This window comes from Lytechinus variegatus, chromosome 11, assembly GCF_018143015.1.
Source record: "Lytechinus variegatus isolate NC3 chromosome 11, Lvar_3.0, whole genome shotgun sequence".
NCBI lineage: Eukaryota > Metazoa > Echinodermata > Echinoidea > Temnopleuroida > Toxopneustidae > Lytechinus > Lytechinus variegatus.
The window spans coordinates 17,300,792-17,308,367 of record NC_054750.1 but is presented as its reverse complement, the minus strand read 5'-3'; positions in this window follow the sequence as shown (position 1 = coordinate 17,308,367).

Genomic DNA, 7,576 nt, shown 5'->3' with positions numbered 1-7,576 from the left:
AGAGAGGAAGAGGGGAAACTGGTAAACTGAATTTCTAACGAAAGTACAAAATTCATATAGATGGCATGAAATTTAGAAAAAAAACATGTTGAGGCAAAATGCATACAATTTAAACTTTTCTATCATAAATTTGAAACCGAAATGAATAAATATTCATTGATATAAAAATACTATTGTTTCTTATATTCCCCCGTTTCTCTTTCCCGTCTCTCTTTGTTTTTGACGGCCGATGGGGGGCACGTGACCCTATCGTAGTTACGCCACTGCTGATATCACTACATCAGGCTCGAAATCAGCCGCCAAAAATGAAATTTCATTTCCTGCCCTGCCTCAAAGAAAGATATCATCGGTACTTTTCTCTCGAGCAATAGCTCGGCGGGCGCGTACCCCAGCCGTCTCCCATGATCTTGTATGTTGGCCTCATCGTATCACCATCAACATCGAACATTTTTAATATGAAGCCCCAGTCAGTCACACATAGACACGGATCAACGCGGCAATGCCGGCATGATCCGGGGAGGTCCGGGATCGTTTTGCCCCGGATTAAGCGTCGACGAGCGTTGATGACAGCACACATCCAGGCGCGCCGGAACACTTTCAGTTTTGGGGGGACAAAATTCCGAAGGGAGCACAATATTTTTGACAGCGTGAGATACCGAAGCGATCGAGCGGGAGAGGGTGTGGGACCCCCACGGTAAGGACTTTGTGTAAAAATGGAATATAAAAGTTGCCTTTCTAAGAGCATTCAAAAATAAATTTCCTGAGAATTAAACAGCCTTGGAGTTCTTTTTGCTCCTTCTGTTTCCTCCCCTCTGACCCAGACTGGTGTTTCTTCATGATCAGGGTCGCAGTTCCATAAAATGACGAGCCTTATTGCAAACGAAATTGTTTCAAACCAATGTAATATAATAATAATAATAGACAGTTCTTGTATAGCGCATAACACATTATAAATAACGTATCTATCCGCTTCTGACAAAGGACTTGGATATTATTACCCTGGCTTTAGCCCCGCAGCCTTTTACAGCGCGGTAGGCCTTTTAAAGACTTCGAAAAAGAAGACGACATGTCGTCTTTTTTTTTAAAGACTTTAAGATGACAAACATGACTGCACGCAGCCGGGGGCTAGTCTGCAGGCACAGACCCTCATTGAAACTTTGATCAACAAGTGTGCCTCCACGCAAAGACTAGCACATACAAAACTTGCTGAGCGAGAGAGCCTTCAGTACACAAGGCATGAGTAGGCTGCACATTCATACCCTTATTTCGAGTGAAGGGTTTGCCCAGCAGACTAGCTGGGGGCCGCCGATCGAGAGGGCAAATTCACCAAAAGTGTGCACAAAATCCTTCAATTCTATTATAGAAAATGCAAAAGCTCCCCCATCACAAACCCCTCGCTCTTAATTATCTTTATATTTTTGCAAACGTCCATGAATAACAAAAGCTGGGATGAACCAGAGAACATATAGCTGCCATCTCGATCTGATTAGTAACAGGTAATGGGAAGAAGTTTTGGAATCTAAAATACATAAGTGCTATATCATATGAGCTGAAATAGTATCAGACATAACGCCTGCCAATCATGCCAATGAAAAGGAATAGAGGAAAATACGGGGCTGTGAAAATTTCTTAGGATTTTTTTTTATAGTAGAGAAGTACTGTAACGCTTATTTGTTCTTTTATATTCTTTATTTACATTTTAGTCATATCTCGGATAATATGAGTCGGGTCAAGTAGACACTTTCACAGATGATTTTATTTTTTTTATGTCTGAACATTATCTCTAAGTTGCTTTCGAGTGGGATTCACCATTTTCACAATTATAATCCTCTACACATGATTATTCAGTGTGTAATTTTCTGATAACATGTCTATATTGAGTTGAAATGACCTTGGTATTTTCTTTAGGGCACTGACTTGTTATCATTGTATTAACTCAATTTATATTTAGTTGAAAATGAAATAATTGAAACAAGTTTTCATAATTTAAATCTGTATCTTTATTAAACTATACATACTATTTCAGGGATGACTTACTCAGGCAACAAGTATGTGAGATATGACGATCTCGAGATGTTATGGTTTCTGGGCTTGACAGCTATGACATAGATTCCATATGTTGCTCGAGTAACTATGTTCACGCCCGTTAGTGATATCGGGTCCGGTCTGAGCGTTTCTGGGCGACCGCGCGTTTGTTAGCCGACACAGCCAGCATCATAGAGTTGTAAACCTAATCATTGGGGGACCACTATCAATTTGCCATTCGGTTTAGTCTGAAATGTATTCATTAAAAGGTTAAACGTTATCACACTGTAACAAGATGGAAAGGGGGCTTATCAAAGGGACGTTTCACAGAGGAACATATTCGTCAAAAGACGCGAGGCTTATTGTGATAATGTAATTGTCTCGTCAGGGGCGATTTTTTTTTTCATTTTTGACAATGGAAATGACAATTTTTTAGGCAGAAAGTGCCTTCATCGTTTACTTTTGTCCTTAAATAATTCATCATTTTTTCTACTTTCAGGGGGGTTCATGGGGGAGGGGGGCAAAATCTCGTTTTGCCCCCCCCCCCCCCCCGCTTCCGGCGCCCTTGCACAAGGCATCTTCACAAGGATCTACACGGACCATGCCGACAGAGCACGTCGTCAACACGTCAGCAACACGGACCTACACGTCAGCAACACGGATCAACACGTCAGCTACACGGACCAACACGTTAGCAATACGGACCAATAAACACGTCAGCTACACGGACCATCCCGGATTGCTTGTCTACCCGGCAGTCCACGGATGACGCCGGATGTTTTGACAGCCAAAAACTGCCATGTTGGCCTCCCGGAAGTTCAAGGACCAACACGGACCTCCAAGGATGCCCAAAGGAGCCAACACGGATCTCTCCCCGGACCACCCCGGATCAGATCCGGGATGGTCCGGGGTCTATGTGACTGGGGCTCTAAACATTTTCGTGGTTTAAAGGTCCCATTACATACAAATTCATGCTGTCTTCAGTTTATGTGTACGAGTCTCTACCTCACTAAATCATTGCCTCTGAGTTTAGATGTGCATCATATATTAAATTTCGATATTTTATCATTTCATTTTTCTTGCATTTATCAGCAGTATACTAAGCCCTGCCCCATTAAAATCCACTATTTTTGCCTCTTGTAATGTCACAGGAGGCAAACATAAGCATAACAATACACATTTGCAACTTGCCATAACTATGTGCTATTGCTAACAATCACAAGTCTTCAAACAACACGATATAGGTCATGCATAGCAACCTTTCAAACTGTCATTTAGTTATCTCTTGGGAGGTGGTATTGTATGGAGGCTTGTGATTGTTAGCAATGACAATACAAGTTGCATATCATTGTGTATTGTTATGCTTATTTCTGCATCCTGTGACATCACAAGAGGCAAAAAAATGATCTTGTGGATTTTAAGGAGGCGGGGCCTAGCATATTTCAGATATTACAATCATGATAATGCAAGACAAATGAAATTTTTAAAAATACTGAAATTATATAAACTCCTCAAAAACGTTAGGAAATCTGACTTTGATCGATAATCCCTCCTCGGATTTAGTACATATCAATGTGTTATTAATATCAATAGATAGAGCATTTAATTTTCCTTAAAATGATACCCTATATGATAATGATTATGGTTCACATGGGGATGCAGTGCCTTGAAATGTGGGGCAATTTCAAAATTCAAAATTTGCAAAATGACACAATATTGAAAGTCACTGTTCTTTTTCAGTAGTGATGAGTGAGTTTCTCGGCGGTTTCTTTTAATTTTTTTCATGCACCGGCTTAACATCAACATTAACATGGAATCAAACAGACCTCTGCACAAGCAAACACATAACAAACAAAAACATGCATGGGTATTTCAAACCACGACTCAAACCATTTTATCTCACAGAACCATCACTATAGAAGCAGGGGCTTGGTTTGAATGGATTTTCATCTCTATTGAAACAGACAAAAGATCATGTTCTGTATTGATCCTTCATGACTATTTCTGCTCGTTTTGCAGATTTTTGAATTCAGACCTCATCCAACACTTTTTAATCCTGCTCTTTTTATGATGGCATAATCATAATAAGCATGGTATAATTTTAAAGAGAATTAAATGATCTTTTGAATGATATCAAAATACATTGTGTACAATTGGGAGTCGGGGCAAATTAATGGCCATACTCAGATTTCCAAACATTTTTTGCTCGTTTTGCAGCTTTTCAATTCTGACCTCATCCAATACCTTTGAGTCCTGCTCTTTTCATGATGGCATGATCATAACAAGCATGGTATAACTTTAAAGAGAATTAAATGATCTTTTGCATGATGCAAAATATACATTGTGTATAAATTGGGAGTTGAGAGAAATTAATGGCCAATCACAGATTTCCAAACTTTTTTTGAGGGGTTAATGATGCACATTCAAACCCAGCAGGACATGATTTACATCAACAGAAATTTTTCTGTATTTTCATTTGGGGGACATTACATCCACATTTTTGACTGCAGGTTAAAAAAAAATTGACTGCAAATTTGGAGCAATTTTTTGAGACTTGTGATGAAATATTTTATTATTTTCGCTCCGCCGAAGTCGAATATTAGACTCATTTCGGGTCACACGCTGGGATAAATTCTTGCCTACCCGCAAATATTTTAGTTGCGCCATTTACAATCATGATAATACCCTTTACATAAGAGCTTATCTGTTTTTAACGGCCCCTGGCAACTTTGACTACAACGCAAGCCGCTGCATATTTTAAATTTTCGCCCCATAGACAAACTTACTAAAATTAAACTTTCTCTTAGGAAACTGCATGTGCACAATTCAATTTAGAACGGATGTAAGTTGCAAGAATGCAAGGATGCAAATTACGAACACGGTAGAAGCCCCCTCCCCCCCCAAAAAAAAAAAATGCGTGACGAACAGAGCGTGACAGACAGAGTGATATCAAACAATGGAAATACCATATCATGCTTCAATAAGCAAACGTAAACAACCAATTATTACAGAGTGTGACAGACAGAGTAAAAGACTGTTTGGCAAATTATAGTAAGGATATAAAACAATGAAAATACTATATCATGCCTTGATAAACAAAACGTAAACAACGTTTACACCGAGTAGATAATAGACATGGGCAGATCGGAATGTCGAAAAACACAAATTCTAAACACAAAGCAATGAATAAATTGATATTATAGAACAAAGGAAAGGAATATGTGTTTGGACCTTTCCAATTATTAAACAGCGTGACAGAGAGGGTGAAAGGCAGTTTGGCGAATTATAGTAATAGTCCGGCAGCCCAGGAGATTTATTCAACCGAAAGCCGGACAAGCAAATGACCCCATCGCTGGATGGCATGGACCCTGAAGTTTACAAAAATGCATTGCTGCCGGGTTCTCTCCGTGGTCTTCCCTCCGAAATGACGTAATATATGACGTCACTACAAAATGGCCCTATTTCACCATTTTCCAGACATTCTACACATAGCACGTGGTCAAGGGAGAATATCTCAGCCAAACCATGCTTGTTCTGTATGAAACTTTCAAAATATATTGTTCAAGTAGTGCACAAGCGATATGCAAAATTTCACGAACAGAAATTATTGTTTACATATGCAAATTACGTAATGGGATTTGCATATCATTAGTATCGGAGATTTCTTGCTTCAAAAATTGTCGAAAATCGATTCAGAAATTTATTTTCTTTTTTAGTGTATTTTCTTTGATATATTTCCTCTCAAGCATAATATCATTCGCTTTATCTATATCTCTACTTTTAGAAATTATATGTCAGTAATTGGAAATGACATTATAGACTGTGATTTCAGCCCCCTTTTCAACATGGTGCGAACATAGAAATCGTGCGTTTTGGGCCTATTTTCACCATATAGCTGAGGTGTGCGAACGATATGCCTACTTTATTGATGTTTCCTGCATTTTGCATGATATCAAAGCTTCCAAACAACATATTTTCCCCTTCATTATATCTCTGCTGATAAATAAATGATTTCAGCAAAGATTAATTGCCCACTGGGCAGTCTATAGGCTACGTTTTCAGTCTAGTTTTCAACAATGAACCTATACCATGTATATCATGTAACACTGCATTATTGTAGTCGAGTCGAAAATGGGAGTTCCTTTGCACCATCGTAATATATATATTTTTCACTTAACGTTTTTGTATTGCCTGAAGTGTCTAATTAATGAATCTTGATGTTCCCTTTGTAAAATCGTGTCCCAGGGGGTTCAAAATTGATATCTTTGGCGGCCCTTTTGGATTTTTTTAAAATGAAAAGTAATTATTTTCATGTTTTTGCACATAGTGTGACAATCATGACAATGGGACAATCTTAAATGAATACGCATCTCACTATGATTCGGATAGTAGAAATCGATTGATTTCATTTTCTGGACAGCTACTATATTTTGAAATAAAATTTATCCCGAAATTGGCATGATTTGGTCAAAAATGTGCATGTGCATTGATATCTATCTGTTCAATCATTAACATCAACAACTATTGCAAAATATCAGCATTCGACAGGAAAGAGGATATAATGTACCGATAATACTGAAACGCTTCATGAAGGGCAAATACCATATATTACTCGATATTGCGATAAAATGACACCAAAAAGCATCCTCTGTAACAGTAGATTTCTCTCTATCAGCTACATCATAAAGAAGTGAGGGCGCAACAAAGCCCCCCCCCCTGTATGCATGGGACCGCCAGAGTCTGCCATCCTTTTTTCGTATTTTGCCTATTTCTTGGAAAATTCGACATTTTTGGAGCCCCATTGAAGGGGAAAGACGTTTCTGCTTTGCAGTAAAGTCATTTTTATTGTTTTTTAACCACTTAGGTATAAAAGAGTTTCCTCTATCTGCTACATATAAAGAAGTGCTGGTACAGCAAAGCCTCTACCCTCTGGAGACTGCCGAAGTTACTCACCCCTTTTACGTACTTTACAAATTTATGGGAAAATATGCCAATTTGGAGCCCCAATTAAGGCAAAAAAACGTTTCTGATATGGAATGAAGCCACTTTTATTCTTTTGAAACTATTTGGAGATAAAAGAGTAGAGTTCCCTCTATCTGCTACATATAAAAAAGTGCTAGCATATTGAAGCATACCCCCTAAAGGGAGCGTAGAAATCACCCACCCCTTTTTCATATTTTACCTATTTATGGGAAAATATGCTATTTCTTAGCCCCCGTTGAGGAAAAAAGTGTTGCTGCTATGGCCACTTTTATTGTTTTTAAACTATATGGAGACGAAAGCGTAGAGATTCCTCTATCATGTCTATCTGCTACATATAAAGAAGTGCTGATGCAGCAAAGCCTACCCCCCTGGGGACTGCCAAAGTTACCCGCCCCTTTTACGTATTTTGCCAATTTATGGGAAAATATGCTATTTTCGAGCCCCCATTGAGGCAAAAAGTGTTTCTGCTATGTAGTAAAACCACTTTTATTGCTTTAAACTATATGGAGACGAAAGCGTAGAGTTTCTTCTATCTGCTACATATAAAGAGGGGGCTGGTACAGCAAAG